Source organism: Puntigrus tetrazona, chromosome 4 (genome assembly GCF_018831695.1).
Source record: "Puntigrus tetrazona isolate hp1 chromosome 4, ASM1883169v1, whole genome shotgun sequence".
Taxonomy (NCBI): domain Eukaryota; kingdom Metazoa; phylum Chordata; class Actinopteri; order Cypriniformes; family Cyprinidae; genus Puntigrus; species Puntigrus tetrazona.
Window position 1 is genome coordinate 15,890,463 of NC_056702.1, and position 15,233 is coordinate 15,905,695.

At 38.5% G+C, this 15,233-nt stretch overlaps 5 non-coding genes and 20 pseudogenes across 5 annotated transcripts; all 25 read right to left on the reverse strand.

The window, feature by feature from the left end:
* Positions 1 to 2: 2 nt before the first annotated feature.
* On the reverse strand, positions 3 to 121 carry LOC122343707 (annotated as a pseudogene).
* Positions 122 to 393: 272 nt separating this feature from the next.
* Positions 394 to 513, reverse strand: LOC122343720 (annotated as a pseudogene).
* Positions 514 to 1,180: 667 nt separating this feature from the next.
* On the reverse strand, positions 1,181 to 1,299 carry LOC122343757. Its single transcript, XR_006250824.1, has one exon. It is a non-coding gene; the product is annotated as a 5S ribosomal RNA (ribosomal RNA).
* A 276-nt stretch (positions 1,300 to 1,575) lies between these two features.
* On the reverse strand, positions 1,576 to 1,695 carry LOC122343835 (annotated as a pseudogene).
* A 270-nt stretch (positions 1,696 to 1,965) lies between these two features.
* On the reverse strand, positions 1,966 to 2,085 carry LOC122343818 (annotated as a pseudogene).
* Positions 2,086 to 2,359: 274 nt separating this feature from the next.
* On the reverse strand, positions 2,360 to 2,478 carry LOC122343769. Its single transcript, XR_006250826.1, has one exon. It is a non-coding gene; the product is annotated as a 5S ribosomal RNA (ribosomal RNA).
* A 276-nt stretch (positions 2,479 to 2,754) lies between these two features.
* LOC122343780 lies at positions 2,755 to 2,873 on the reverse strand. The gene has a single exon (XR_006250827.1). It is a non-coding gene; the product is annotated as a 5S ribosomal RNA (ribosomal RNA).
* A 681-nt stretch (positions 2,874 to 3,554) lies between these two features.
* Positions 3,555 to 3,673, reverse strand: LOC122343778 (annotated as a pseudogene).
* Positions 3,674 to 3,952: 279 nt separating this feature from the next.
* Positions 3,953 to 4,072, reverse strand: LOC122343793 (annotated as a pseudogene).
* A 285-nt stretch (positions 4,073 to 4,357) lies between these two features.
* LOC122343767 lies at positions 4,358 to 4,477 on the reverse strand (annotated as a pseudogene).
* Positions 4,478 to 4,755: 278 nt separating this feature from the next.
* LOC122343753 lies at positions 4,756 to 4,874 on the reverse strand (annotated as a pseudogene).
* A 273-nt stretch (positions 4,875 to 5,147) lies between these two features.
* Positions 5,148 to 5,269, reverse strand: LOC122343806 (annotated as a pseudogene).
* A 275-nt stretch (positions 5,270 to 5,544) lies between these two features.
* On the reverse strand, positions 5,545 to 5,664 carry LOC122343658 (annotated as a pseudogene).
* Positions 5,665 to 5,939: 275 nt separating this feature from the next.
* Positions 5,940 to 6,057, reverse strand: LOC122343808 (annotated as a pseudogene).
* A 273-nt stretch (positions 6,058 to 6,330) lies between these two features.
* On the reverse strand, positions 6,331 to 6,449 carry LOC122343566 (annotated as a pseudogene).
* Positions 6,450 to 6,723: 274 nt separating this feature from the next.
* On the reverse strand, positions 6,724 to 6,842 carry LOC122343791. Its single transcript, XR_006250828.1, has one exon. It is a non-coding gene; the product is annotated as a 5S ribosomal RNA (ribosomal RNA).
* Positions 6,843 to 7,123: 281 nt separating this feature from the next.
* LOC122343802 lies at positions 7,124 to 7,242 on the reverse strand. Its single transcript, XR_006250829.1, has one exon. It is a non-coding gene; the product is annotated as a 5S ribosomal RNA (ribosomal RNA).
* A 280-nt stretch (positions 7,243 to 7,522) lies between these two features.
* On the reverse strand, positions 7,523 to 7,641 carry LOC122343567 (annotated as a pseudogene).
* Positions 7,642 to 8,322: 681 nt separating this feature from the next.
* LOC122343804 lies at positions 8,323 to 8,441 on the reverse strand (annotated as a pseudogene).
* Positions 8,442 to 8,716: 275 nt separating this feature from the next.
* Positions 8,717 to 8,835, reverse strand: LOC122343703 (annotated as a pseudogene).
* A 275-nt stretch (positions 8,836 to 9,110) lies between these two features.
* LOC122343568 lies at positions 9,111 to 9,229 on the reverse strand (annotated as a pseudogene).
* A 1,099-nt stretch (positions 9,230 to 10,328) lies between these two features.
* LOC122343841 lies at positions 10,329 to 10,445 on the reverse strand (annotated as a pseudogene).
* A 702-nt stretch (positions 10,446 to 11,147) lies between these two features.
* Positions 11,148 to 11,272, reverse strand: LOC122343826 (annotated as a pseudogene).
* Positions 11,273 to 12,781: 1,509 nt separating this feature from the next.
* Positions 12,782 to 12,902, reverse strand: LOC122343788 (annotated as a pseudogene).
* Positions 12,903 to 13,185: 283 nt separating this feature from the next.
* On the reverse strand, positions 13,186 to 13,308 carry LOC122343732 (annotated as a pseudogene).
* Between the last annotated feature and the right edge of the window lie 1,925 nt (positions 13,309 to 15,233).

Here is a 15,233-nt window from a genome sequence, read left to right on the forward strand (position 1 = left end):
AAAACTTACAGCACCTGGTATTCCTAGGCAGTCTCCCATCCAAGTACTAACTAGGCCCAACTCTGCTTAGCTTCTGAGATCAGGCGAGATCAGGCGTGAACAGGGTGGTATGGCCGTGCGAAAGCTGCTGCAAAAGCCCCTATTTTAAGGTGAGGCACACTAAGTGCCATTATACTAGATAAGTAATGAATGAAATACAAAAAAATACTTCAAAATGAGCTACATTAAAGATAAGAGCATTAGTTAAGTAGTTAAAAACAGTCAAACTCTGTTTAAAGAACAGCTACTTTAAAGGCAATTGAATTAAATAAGCAGTAAGGGAAAGCAAAGAGCTGGTCAAACTTTGGCCACACTAAGGGCCAGTGTATTAGATAAGTAGTGAAAAAACTCAAAAACTTACAGCACCTGGTATTCCTAGGGCAGTCTCCCATCCAAGTACTAACTAGGCCCAACTCTGCTTAGCTTCTGAGATCAGGCGAGATCAGGCGTGAACAGGGTGGTATGGCCGTAAAGCGAAAGCTGCTGCAAAAAGCCCTATTTTAAGGTGAGGCACACTAAGTGCCATTATACTAGATAAGTAATGAATGAAATACAAAAAAAAACTTCAAAATGAGCTACATTAAAGATAAGAGCATTAGTTAAGTAGTTAAAAACAGTCAAACTCTGTTTAAAGAACAGCTACTTTAAAGGCAATTGAATTAAATAAGCAGTAAGGAAAGCAAAGAGCTGGTCAAACTTTGGCCACACTAAGGGCCAGTGTATTAGATAAGTAGTGAAAAAACTCAAAACTTACACACTGGTATTCCTAGGCAGTCTCCCATCCAAGTACTAACTAGGCCCAACTCTGTAGCTTCTGAGATCAGGCGAGATCAGGCGTGAACAGGGTGGTATGGCCGTGTAGCTAAAGCTGCTGCAAAAGCCCCTATTTTTAAGGTGAGGCACACTAAGTGCCATTATACTAGATAAGTAATGAATGAAATACAAAAAAAAAAAAAAACTTCAAAATGAGCTACATTAAAGATAAGAGCATTAGTTAAGTAGTTAAAAACAGTCAAACTCTGTTTAAGAGACAGCTACTTTAAAGGCAATTGAATTAAATAAGCAGTAAGGAAAGCAAGAGCTGGTCAAACTTTGGCCACACTAAGAGCCAGTGTATTTATAAGTAGTGAAAAAACTCAAAAACTTACAGCACCTGGTATTCCTAGGCAGTCTCCCATCCAAGTACTAACTAGGCCCAACTCTGCTTAGCTTCTGAGATCAGACGAGATCAGGCGTGAACAGGGTGGTATGGCCGTAAGCTGAAAGCTGCTGCAAAAGCCCCTATTTTAAGGTGAGGCACACTAAGTGCCATTATACTAGATAAGTAATGAATGAAATACAAAAAAATACTTCAAAATGAGCTACATTAAAGATAAGAGCATTAGTTAAGTAGTTAAAAACAGTCAAACTCTGTTTAAAAGAACAGCTACTTTAAAGGCAATTGAATTAAATAAGCAGTAAGGAAAGCAAAGAGCTGGTCAAACTTTGGCCACACTAAGAGACCAGTGTATTAGATAAGTAGTGAAAAAACTCAAAAACTTACAGCACCTGGTATTCCTAGGCAGTCTCCCATCCAAGTACTAACTAGGCCCAACTCTGCTTAGCTTCTGAGATCAGGCGAGCATCAGGCGTGAACAGGGTGGTATGGCCGTGGCAGCTGCTGCAAAAAGCCCCTATTTTAAGGTGAGGCACACTAAGTGCCATTATACTAGATAAGTAATGAATGAAATACAAAAAAAAAACTTCAAAATGAGCTACATTAAAGATAAGAGCATTAGTTAAGTAGTTAAAAACAGTCAAACTCTGTTTAAAGAACAGCTACTTTAAAGGCAATTGAATTAAATAAGCAGTAAGGAAAGCAAAGAGCTGGTCAAACTTTGGCCACACTAAGGGCCAGTGTATTAGATAAGTAGTGAAAAAACTCAAAACTTACAGCACCTGGTATTCCTAGGCAGTCTCCCATCCAAGTACTAACTAGGCCCAACTCTGCTAGCTTCTGAGATCAGGCGAGATCAGGCGTGAACAGGGTGTAGTATGGCCGTAAGCGAAAGCTGCTGCAAAAAGCCCCTATTTTAAGGTGAGGCACACTAAGTGCCATTATACTAGATAAGTAATGAATGAAATACAAAAAAATACTTCAAAATGAGCTACATTAAAGATAAGAGCATTAGTTAAGTAGTTAAAAACAGTCAAACTCTGTTTAAAGAACAGCTACTTTAAAGGCAATTGAATTAAATAAGCAGTAAGGAAAGCAAAGAGCTGGTCAAACTTTGGCCACACTAAGGGCCAGTGTATTAGATAAGTAGTGAAAAAACTCAAAAACTTACAGCACCTGGTATTCCTAGGCAGTCTCCCATCCAAGTACTAACTAGGCCCAACTCTGCTTAGCTTCTGAGATCAGACGAGATCAGGCGTGAACAGGGTGGTATGGCCGTAAGCGAAAGCTGCTGCAAAAAGCCCCCTATTTTAAGGTGAGGCACACTAAGTGCCATTATACTAGATAAGTAATGAATGAAATACAAAAAAAAAACTTCAAAATGAGCTACATTAAAGATAAGAGCATTAGTTAAGTAGTTAAAAACAGTCAAACTCTGTTTAAAAACAGCTACTTTAAAGGCAATTGAATTAAATAAGCAGTAAGGGAAAGCAAAGAGCTGGTCAAACTTTGGCCACACTAAGGGCCAGTGTATTAGATAAGTAGTGAAAAAACTCAAAAACTTACAGCACCTGGTATTCCTAGGCAGTCTCCCATCCAAGTACTAACTAGGCCCAACTCTGCTTAGCTTCTGAGATCAGACGAGATCAGGCGTGAACAGGGTGGTATGGCCGTAAGCGAAAGCTGCTGCAAAAAGCCCCCTATTTTAAGGTGAGGCACACTAAGTGCCATTATACTAGATAAGTAATGAATGAAATACAAAAAAAAATACTTCAAAATGAGCTACATTAAAGATAAGAGCATTAGTTAAGTAGTTAAAAACAGTCAAACTCTGTTTAAAGAACAGCTACTTTAAAGGCAATTGAATTAAATAAGCAGTAAGGGAAAGCAAAGAGCTGGTCAAACTTTGGCCACACTAAGGACCAGTGTATTAGATAAGTAGTGAAAAAACTCAAAAACTTACAGCACCTGGTATTCCTAGGCAGTCTCCCATCCAAGTACTAACTAGGCCCAACTCTGCTAGCTTCTGAGATCAGGCGAGATCAGGCGTGAACAGAGGTGGTATGGCCGTGGCCGTAAGCTGCTGCTGCTGCAAAAGCCCCTATTTTAAGGTGAGGCACACTAAGTGCCATTATACTAGATAAGTAATGAATGAAATACAAAAAAAAAAAATACTTCAAAATGAGCTACATTAAAGATAAGAGCATTAGTTAAGTAGTTAAAAACAGTCAAACTCTGTTTAAAGAACAGCTACTTTAAAGGCAATTGAATTAAATAAGCAGTAAGGAAAGCAAAGAGCTGGTCAAACTTTGGCCACACTAAGGGCCAGTGTATTAGATAAGTAGTGAAAAAACTCAAAAACTTACAGCACCTGGTATTCCTAGGCAGTCTCCCATCCAAGTACTAACTAGGCCCAACTCTGCTTAGCTTCTGAGATCAGGCGAGATCAGGCGTGAACAGGGTGGTATGGCCGTGGCGAAAGCTGCTGCAAAAGCCCCTATTTTAAGGTGAGGCACACTAAGTGCCATTATACTAGATAAGTAATGAATGAAATACAAAAAAAAAAAATACTTCAAAATGAGCTACATTAAAGATAAGAGCATTAGTTAAGTAGTTAAAAACAGTCAAACTCTGTTTAAAGAACAGCTACTTTAAAGGCAATTGAATTAAATAAGCAGTAAAAGAAAAGCAAAGAGCTGGTCAAACTTTGGCCACACTAAGGGCCAGTGTATTAGATAAGTAGTGAAAAAACTCAAAAACTTACAGCACCTGGTATTCCTAGGGCAGTCTCCCATCCAAGTACTAACTAGGCCCAACTCTGCTTAGCTTCTGAGATCAGGCGAGATCAGGCGTGAACAGGGTGGTATGGCCGTAGCGAAAGCTGCTGCAAAAAAGCCCCTATTTTAAGGTGAGGCACACTAAGTGCCATTATACTAGATAAGTAATGAATGAAATACAAAAAAAAAAAAAAATACTTCAAAATGAGCTACATTAAAGATAAGAGCATTAGTTAAGTAGTTAAAAACAGTCAAACTCTGTTTAAAAGTACAGCTACTTTAAAGGCAATTGAATTAAATAAGCAGTAAGGAAAGCAAAGAGCTGGTCAAACTTTGGCCACACTAAGGGCCAGTGTATTAGATAAGTAGTGAAAAAAAACTCAAAAACTTACAGCACCTGGTATTCCTAGGCAGTCTCCCATCCAAGTACTAACTAGGCCCAACTCTGCTTAGCTTCTGAGATCAGGCGAGATCAGGCGTGAACAGGGTGTATATGGCCGTAAGCAAAGCTGCTGCAAAAGCCCCTTTTTAAGGTGAGGCACACTAAGTGCCATTATACTAGATAAGTAATGAATGAAATACAAAAAAAAAAATACTTCAAAATGAGCTACATTAAAGATAAGAGCATTAGTTAAGTAGTTAAAAACAGTCAAACTCTGTTTAAAGAAACAGCTACTTTAAAGGCAATTGAATTAAATAAGCAGTAAGGGAAAGCAAAGAGCTGGTCAAACTTTGGCCACACTAAGGACCAGTGTATTAGATAAGTAGTGAAAAAAAACCAAAAACTTACAGCACCTGGTATTCCTAGGCAGTCTCCCATCCAAGTACTAACTAGGCCCAACTCTGCTTAGCTTCTGAGATCAGGCGAGATCAGGCGTGAACAGGGTGGTATGGCCGTGCTAAAGCTGCTGCAAAAAGCCCTATTTTAAGGTGAGGCACACTAAGTGCCATTATACTAGATAAGTAATGAATGAAATACAAAAAAATACTTCAAAATGAGCTACATTAAAGATAAGAGCATTAGTTAAGTAGTTAAAAACAGTCAAACTCTGTTTAAAGAACAGCTACTTTAAAGGCAATTGAATTAAATAAGCAGTAAGGGAAAGCAAAGAGCTGGTCAAACTTTGGCCACACTAAGGGCCAGTGTATTAGATAAGTAGTGAAAAAACTCAAAAAACTTACAGCACCTGGTATTCCTAGGCAGTCTCCCATCCAAGTACTAACTAGGCCCAACTCTGCTTAGCTTCTGAGATCAGGCGAGATCAGGCGTGAACAGGGTGGTGGTATGGCCGTAGCGCAAGCTGCTGCAAAAAGCCCCTATTTTAAGGTGAGGCACACTAAGTGCCATTATACTAGATAAGTAATGAATGAAATACAAAAAAAAAAACTTCAAAATGAGCTACATTAAAGATAAGAGCATTAGTTAAGTAGTTAAAAACAGTCAAACTCTGTTTAAAGAACAGCTACTTTAAAGGCAATTGAATTAAATAAGCAGTAAGGAAAGCAAAGAGCTGGTCAAACTTTGGCCACACTAAGAGGCCAGTGTATTAGATAAGTAGTGAAAAAACTCAAAACTTACAGCACCTGGTATTCCTAGGCAGTCTCCCATCCAAGTACTAACTAGGCCCCAACTCTGCTTAGCTTCTGAGATCAGGCGAGATCAGGCGTGAACAGGGTGGTATGGCCGTAAGCTAAAAAGCTGCTGCAAAAGCCCCTATTTTAAGGGTGAGGCACACTAAGTGCCATTATACTAGATAAGTAATGAATGAAATACAAAAAATACTTCAAAATGAGCTACATTAAAGATAAGAGCATTAGTTAAGTAGTTAAAAACAGTCAAACTCTGTTTAAAAGAACAGCTACTTTAAAGGCAATTGAATTAAATAAGCAGTAAGGAAAGCAAAGAGCTGGTCAAACTTTGGCCACACTAAGAGCCAGTGTATTAGATAAGTAGTGAAAAAACTCAAAACTTACAGCACCTGGTATTCCTAGGCAGTCTCCCATCCAAGTACTAACTAGGCCCAACTCTGCTTGCTTCTGAGATCAGACGAGATCAGGCGTGAACAGGGTGGTATGGCCGTGGCGAAAGCTGCTGCAAAAAGCCCCTATTTTAAGGTGAGGCACACTAAGTGCCATTATACTAGATAAGTAATGAATGAAATACAAAAAAATACTTCAAAATGAGCTACATTAAAGATAAGAGCATTAGTTAAGTAGTTAAAAACAGTCAAACTCTGTTTAAAGAACAGCTACTTTAAAGGCAATTGAATTAAATAAGCAGTAAGGAAAGCAAAGAGCTGGTCAAACTTTGGCCACACTAAGGGCCAGTGTATTAGATAAGTAGTGAAAAAACTCAAAAACTTACAGCACCTGGTATTCCTAGGCAGTCTCCCATCCAAGTACTAACTAGGCCCAACTCTGCTTAGCTTCTGAGATCAGGCGAGATCAGGCGTGAACAGGGTGGTATGGCCGTAAGCGAAAGCTGCTGCAAAAAGCCCCTATTTTAAGGTGAGGCACACTAAGTGCCATTATACTAGATAAGTAATGAATGAAATACAAAAAAAAACTTCAAAATGAGCTACATTAAAGATAAGAGCATTAGTTAAGTAGTTAAAAACAGTCAAACTCTGTTTAAAGAACAGCTACTTTAAAGGCAATTGAATTAAATAAGCAGTAAGGAAAGCAAAGAGCTGGTCAAACTTTGGCCACACTAAGGACCAGTGTATTAGATAAGTAGTGAAAAAACTCAAAAACTTACAGCACCTGGTATTCCTAGGCAGTCTCCCATCCAAGTACTAACTAGGCCCAACTCTGCTTAGCTTCTGAGATCAGACGAGATCAGGCGTGAACAGGGTGGTATGGCCGTAAGCGAAAGCTGCTGCAAAAAGCCCCCTATTTTAAGGTGAGGCACACTAAGTGCCATTATACTAGATAAGTAATGAATGAAATACAAAAAAAAAAAATACTTCAAAATGAGCTACATTAAAGATAAGAGCATTAGTTAAGTAGTTAAAAACAGTCAAACTCTGTTTAAAGAACAGCTACTTTAAAGGCAATTGAATTAAATAAGCAGTAAGGGAAAGCAAAGAGCTGGTCAAACTTTGGCCACACTAAGGGCCAGTGTATTAGATAAGTAGTGAAAAAACTCAAAAACTTACAGCACCTGGTATTCCTAGGCAGTCTCCCATCCAAGTACTAACTAGGCCCAACTCTGCTTAGCTTCTGAGATCAGACGAGATCAGGCGTGAACAGGGTGGTATGGCCGTAAGCTAAAAAATGCTGCAAAAAGCCCTATTTTAAGGTGAGGCACACTAAGTGCCATTATACTAGATAAGTAATGAATGAAATACAAAAAAAAATACTTCAAAATGAGCTACATTAAAGATAAGAGCATTAGTTAAGTAGTTAAAAACAGTCAAACTCTGTTTAAAGAACAGCTACTTTAAAGGCAATTGAATTAAATAAGCAGTAAGGGAAAAGCAAAGAGCTGGTCAAACTTTGGCCACACTAAGGGCCAGTGTATATTAGATAAGTAGTGAAAAAACTCAAAAACTTACAGCACCTGGTATTCCTAGGCAGTCTCCCATCCAAGTACTAACTAGGCCCAACTCTGCTTAGCTTCTGAGATCAGGCGAGATCAGGCGTGAACAGGGTGGTATGGCCGTAAGCGAGCTGCTGCAAAAAAAGCCCCTATTTTAAGGTGAGGCACACTAAGTGCCATTATACTAGATAAGTAATGAATGAAATACAAAAAATAAAAATACTTCAAAATGAGCTACATTAAAGATAAGAGCATTAGTTAAGTAGTTAAAAACAGTCAAACTCTGTTTAAAGAACAGCTACTTTAAAGGCAATTGAATTAAATAAGCAGTAAGGGAAAGCAAAGAGCTGGTCAAACTTTGGCCACACTAAGGGCCAGTGTATTAGATAAGTAGTGAAAAAACTCAAAAACTTACAGCACCTGGTATTCCTAGGCAGTCTCCCATCCAAGTACTAACTAACTAGCCCAACTCTGTAGCTTCTGAGATCAGGCGAGATCAGGCGTGAACAGGGTGTGGTATGGCCGTGTAGCGAAAGCTGCTGCAAAAAGCCCCTATTTTAAGGTGAGGCACACTAAGTGCCATTATACTAGATAAGTAATGAATGAAATACAAAAAAAAAAACTTCAAAATGAGCTACATTAAAGATAAGAGCATTAGTTAAGTAGTTAAAAACAGTCAAACTCTGTTTAAAGAACAGCTACTTTAAAGGCAATTGAATTAAATAAGCAGTAAGGGAAAGCAAAGAGCTGGTCAAACTTTGGCCACACTAAGGAGCCAGTGTATTAGATAAGTAGTGAAAAAACTCAAAAACTTACAGCACCTGGTATTCCTAGGCAGTCTCCCATCCAAAGTACTAACTAGGCCCAACTCTGCTTAGCTTCTGAGATCAGACGAGATCAGGCGTGAACAGGGTGGTATGGCGTAGGCGAAAAGCTGCTGCAAAAGCCCTATTTTAAGGTGAGGCACACTAAGTGCCATTATACTAGATAAGTAATGAATGAAATACAAAAAAAAAACTTCAAAATGAGCTACATTAAAGATAAGAGCATTAGTTAAGTAGTTAAAAACAGTCAAACTCTGTTTAAAGAACAGCTACTTTAAAGGCAATTGAATTAAATAAGCAGTAAGGAAAAGCAAAGAGCTGGTCAAACTTTGGCCACACTAAGGGCCAGTGTATTAGATAAGTAGTGAAAAAACTCAAAAACTTACAGCACCTGGTATTCCTAGGCAGTCTCCCATCCAAGTACTAACTAGGCCCAACTCTGCTTAGCTTCTGAGATCAGACGAGATCAGGCGTGAACAGGGTGGTATGGCCGTGGCAAAAGCTGCTGCAAAAGCCCCTATTTTTAAGGTGGGGCACACACTAAGTGCCATTATACTAGATAAGTAATGAATGAAATACAAAAAAAAACTTCAAAATGAGCTACATTAAAGATAAGAGCATTAGTTAAGTAGTTAAAAACAGTCAAACTCTGTTTAAAACAGCTACTTTAAAGGCAATTGAATTAAATAAGCAGTAAGGAAAAGCAAAGAGCTGGTCAAACTTTGACCACACTAAGAGACCAGTGTATTAGATAAGTAGTGAAAAAACTCAAAAACTTACAGCACCTGGTATTCCTAGGCAGTCTCCCATCCAAGTACTAACTAGGCCCAACTCTGCTTAGCTTCTGAGATCAGGCGAGATCAGGCGTGAACAGGGTGGTATGGCCGTAAGCTGAAAGCTGCTGCAAAAAGCCCCTATTTTAAGGTGGAGGCACACTAAGTGCCATTATACTAGATAAGTAATGAATGAAATACAAAAAAATACTTCAAAATGAGCTACATTAAAGATAAGAGCATTAGTTAAGTAGTTAAAAACAGTCAAACTCTGTTTAAAGAACAGCTACTTTAAAGGCAATTGAATTAAATAAGCAGTAAGGGAAAGCAAAGAGCTGGTCAAACTTTGGCCACACTAAAGAACCAATTATTATTAGATAAGTAGTGAAAAAACTCAAAAACTTACAGCACCTGGTATTCTAGGCAGTCTCCCCATCAAGTACTAACTAGGCCCAACTCTGTGAAAAACTCTGAGATCAGGTATTGAGTGAGGGTGGTATGGCCACGTGTGAAAGCTGCCAAAAAGCCCCTATTTTAAGGTGAGGCACACTAGAGTGCCATTATACTAGATAAGTAATGAATGAAATACAAAAAAAAAATGCTTCAAAATGGAGCTACATTAGAGATAAGAGCATTAGTTAAGTAGTTAAAACAGTCAAAACTCTGTTTAAAGAACAGCCAACACAAAGACAATTGAATTGAATAAACCCAGTAAGGAAAGCAAAGAGCTGGTCAGAGCCTTGACCACACCAAGGGCCAGTGTATTAGATAAGTAGTGAAAAACTCAAAAACTCCTGCTGGCACCTGGTATTCCTAGGCAGTCTCCCAACTAGAAGCATCAACTAGGCCCAGCTCTGCTTTTTAGCTTCTGGTGACATCAAGAGCGCAGATCAGGCGTGAACAGGAGTGGTATGGCCATAAGCGAAAACTGCTGCAAAAAGCCCCTATTTTAGGAGTGAGGCACACTAGAATTGCCATTATACTGGATAAGTAATGAATGAAATACACAAAAAATTACTTCCAAAATGAGCTATAATAAAGATAAGAGCATTAGTTAAGTAGTTAAAAACAGATTTCTCTCAAACTTCTGTTTGAAGAACAGCTACTTCGAAAGGCAATTAGATTAAATAAGCAGTAAAGGAAAGCAAAGAGCTGGTCAAACTTTGACCACACTAAGAATTGTAGTGTATTAGATAGAGAGTAGTGAAAAAACTCAAAAACTTACAGCACCTGGTATTCCTAGGCAGTCTCCCATCCAAGTACTAACTAGGCCCAACTCTGTAGCTTCTGAGATCAGACGAGATCAGGGCGTGAACAGGTGGTATGGCCGTAAAGCGAAAAGCTGCTGCAAAAAAAAAAAAAAGCCCCTATTTTTTAAGGTGAGGCACAATAAAGTGCCATTATACTAGATAAGTAATGAATGAAATGCAAAAAAAAAACTTCAAAATGAGCTACATTAAAGATAAGAGCATTAGTTAAGTAGTTAAAAACAGTCAAACTCTGTTTAAAGAACAGCTACTTGGAAAACAATTGAATTAAATAAGCAGTAAGGGAAAGCAAAGAAGCTGGTCAAACTTTGACCACACACTAAGGGCCAGTGTATTAGATAAGTAGTGAAAAACTCAAAAACTTACAGCACCTGGTATTCCTAGGCAGTCTCCCATCAAGTAATTTAACTAGGCCCAACTCTGCTTAGCTTCTGAGATCAGACAAGATCCAGGCGTGAACAGGGTGGTATGGCCGTGCAGCTAAAGAAAGCTGCTGCAAAAAGCCCCCTATTTTTAAGGTGAGAGCACACTAAGTGCCATTATACTAGATAAGTAATGAATGAAATACAAAAAAAAAAATACTTCAAAATAGGCTACATTAAAGATAAGAGCATTAGTTAAGTAGTTAAAAACAGTCCAAACTCTGTTTAAAAGTACAGCTACTTTAAAGGCAATTGAATCTAAATAAGCAGTAAGGAAAGCAAAAAGCTGGTCAAACTTTGGCCACACTAAGGGTGTTGTATTAGATAAGTAGTGAAAAAACTCAAAAAACTTACAGCACCTGGTATTCCCAGGCAGTCTCCCATCCAAGTACTAACCAGGCCCAAACTCTGCTTAGCTACGGAGATCAGACGAGATCAGGCGTGAACAGGGTGAAGAGCTATGGCCGTGAAGCTAAAGCTTTCTGCAAAAGCCCCCCTATTTTAAGGTGAGGCACACTAAGTGCCATTATACTAGATAAGTAATGAATGAAATACAAAAAAAAAAAAATACTTCAAAATGAGCTACATTAAAGATAAGAGCATTAGTTAAGTAGTTAAAAACAGTCAAACTCTGTTTAAGAACAGCTACTTTAAAGGCAATTGAATTAAATAAGCAGTAAGGGAAAGCAAAGGCTGGTCAAACTTGGACCACACTAAGTGGACAGTGTATTAGATAAGTAGTGAAAAAATTCAAAACTTTACAGCACCTGGTATTCATAGGCAGTCTCTCATCCAAGCCTGTACTAACTAGGGCCCAACTCTGCTTAGCTTCTGAGATCAGGAGACGAGATCAGGCGTGAACAGGGTCAGTATGGCCGTAAGCTAAAGCTGCTGCAAAAAGCCCCTATTTTAAGGTGAGGCATACTAAGTGCCATTATACTAGATAAGTAATGAATGAAATACAAAAAAAACTGCTTCAAAATGAGCTGCACATTAAAGATAAGAGCATTAGTTAAGTAGTTAAAAACAGTCCAAACTCTGTTTAAAGAACCTTGCTACTTTAAAAGGCAATTGAATTAAATAAGCAGTAAGGAAAGCAAAGAGCTGGTCAAACTTGTGGCCATACACTAAGGGCCAGTGTATTAGATAAGTAGTGAAAAAACTCAAACACAGCACCTTTGTAATTCCTGAAGCAAAGTCTCCATCCATCCAAGTACTAACTAGGCCTCAACTCTGCTGAAGCTACTGAGATCAAGACGCAGATCAGAGTGTGAACAGGGTGGTATGGCCGTAGCGTAAAGCTGCTGCAAAAAGCCCCCTATTTTAAGGTGGAGCACATTAGAAGTGCCATTATACTAGATAAGTAATGAATGAAATACAAAAAATACTTCAAAATGAGCTACATTAAAGATAAGAGCATTAGTTAAGTAGTTAAAAACAGTCAAACTCTGTTTAAAGTACAGCTACTTTTAAGGCAATTGAATTAAATAAGCAGTAAGGAAAGCAAAGAGCTGGTCAAACTTTGGCCACACTAAGGGCCGTTGTATTAGATAAGTAGTGAAAAAACTCAAAAAAACTTACAGCACCTGGTATTCCTAGGCAGTCTCCCATCCAAGAACTAACCAGGCCCAACTCTGTAGCTTCTGAGATCAGACGCAGATCAGGCGTGAACAGGGATGGTATGGCCGTGAAGCTAAAGCTTCTGCAAAAGCCCCCTATTTTAAGGTGAGAGGCACAGTAAGAGATTGCCAGTATACTAGATAAGTAATGAATGAAATACAAAAAAATACTTCAACATGAGCTACATTAAAGATAAGTGAGCATTAGTTAAGTGGTTAAAACAGTCAAACTCTGTTTGAAGAACAGCTACTTTAAAGGCAATTGAATTAAATACAGTAAGGGAAAGCAAAGAGCTGGTCAAACCTTTGACCAAATACACTAAGGGCCAGTGTATTAGATAAGTAGTAGAAAAAACTCAAAAAACTTACAGCACCTGGTATTCATAGGCAGTCTCCCATCCAAGTACTAACTGGGCCCAACTCTGTAGCTTCTGAGATCAGAATGAGATCAGGTGTGAACAGAGATGTGGTATGGCCGTAAGCGAAAGCTGCTGCAAAAGCCCCTGATTTTAAGGTGTGAGCACACTAAATTGCCATTATACTAGATAAGTGATGAATGAAATACAAAAAAATATAAACTTCAAAATGAGCTACATTAAAAGATAAGAGCATTAGTTAAGTAGTTAAAAACAGTCAAACTCTGTTTAAAGAACAGCTACTTTAAAGGCAATTGAATTAAATAAGCAGTAAGAGAAAGCAAAGAGCTGGTCAAACTTTGGCCACACTAAGAGACCAGTGTATTAGATAAGTAGTGAAAAAATTCAAAAACTTACAGCACCTGGTATTCCTAAGGCAGTCTCCCATCCAAGAAGTACTAACTAGGCCCAACTCTGCTTAGCTTCTGAGATCAGACGAGATCAGGTGTGAACAGGGTGGTATGGCCGTAATTCGAAAGCTGCTGCAAAAAGCCCCCTATTTTAAGGTGAGGCACACTAAGTGCCATTATACTAGATAAGTAATGAATGAAATAAAAAAAAAAAAAAACTTCAAAATGAGCTACATTAAAGATAAGAGCATTAGTTAAGTAGTTAAAAACAGTCAAACTCTGTTTAAAGAACAGCTACTTTAAAGGCAATTGAATTAAATAAGCAGTAAGGGAAAGCAAAGAGCTGGTCAAACTTTGACCACACTAAGGGCCAGTGTGTATTAGATAAGTAGTGAAAAAACTCAAAAAACTTACAGCACCTGGTATTCCTAGGCAGTCTCCCATCCAAGTACTAACTAGGCCCAACTCTGCTGTAGCTTCTGAGATCAGGCGAGAGATCAGGCGTGAACAGGGTGGTATGGCCGTGGCAAAAACTGCTGCAAAAAGCCCCTATTTTAAGGTGAGGCACACTAAGTGCCATTATACTAGATAAGTAATGAATGAAATACAAAAAAAAAAATACTTCAAAATGAGCTACATTAAAGATAAGAGCATTAGTTAAGTAGTTAAAAACAGTCAAACTCTGTTTAAAGAACAGCTACTTTAAAAGGCAATTGAATTAAATAAGCAGTAAGGGAAAGCAAAGAGCTGGTCAAACTTGACCACACTAAGGGCCAGTGTATTAGATAAGTAGTGAAAAAACTCAAAACTTACAGCACCTGGTATTCCTAGGCAGTCTCCCATCCAAGTACTAACTAGGCCCAACTCTGCTTAGCTTCTGAGATCAGGCGAGATCAGGCGAACAGGGTGTGGCCGTGGCCGCTAGCGAAAGCTGCTGCAAAAAGCCCCTATTTTAAGGTGAGGCACACTAAGTGCCATTATACTAGATAAGTAATGAATGAAATACAAAAAAAATACTTCAAAATGAGCTACATTAAAGATAAGCATTAGTTAAGTAGTTAAAAACAGTCCAACTCTGTTTAAAGAACAGCTACTTTAAAGGCAATTGAATTAAATAAGCAGTAAGGAAAGCAAAGAGCTGGTCAAACTTTGACCACACTAAGGGCCAGTGTATTAGATAGTAGTGACAAAAAAAAAACTTACAGCACCTGGTATTCTAGGCAGTCTCCATCCAAGTACTAACTAGGCCCAACTCTGTAGCTTCTGAGATCAGGCGTGAACAGAGATTGGTATGGCGTAGGCTAGCTGCAAAAAGCCCCTATTTTAAGGTGAGGCACACTAAGTGCCATTATACTAGATAAGTAATGAATGAAATACAAAAAAAATGATACTTCAAAATGAGTTACATTAAAGACTTAGACATTAGTTAAGTAGTTAAAAAAACAGTCAAGGCTCTGTTTAAAGAACAAGCACTTTAAACTATTGAATTAAATAAGCAGTAAGGGAAAGCAAAGAAGCTGGTCAAACTTGACAGCACTCATGGGCCAGGGTATTAGATAAGTAGTGAAAAATTAAAGAACTTCCACAGCACTTGGGTATTCATAGGCAGTCTGCCAGTCAAAAGTACTAACTAGAGCCCAACTTTGCTTAGCAATTGGATGAGATCAGAGCGAGATCAGCAGCGTGAACAGGGCTGGTATGGCCTTAAGCCAAAGCTGCTGCAAAAGCCCCCTATATTAAGGTGAGGCACTCTAAGTGCCATTATACTAGATAAGTAATGAATGAAATACAAAAAAAATACTTCAAAATGAGCTACATTAAAGATAAGAGCATTAGTTAAGTGAGTTAAAAACAGTCAAAACTCTGTTTAAAGGGCAGCTACATTTAAAGGCAATTGAATTAAATAAGCAGTAAGGGAAAGCAAAGAGCTGGACAAACTTTGACCACAGATAAGGGCCAGTGAAATAGATAGCAGTGAAAAACTTCAAAATGAGCACATGGTAAGATAGGCATTAGTTCGTCCCATCAAAACGACAGTCAAACTCTGT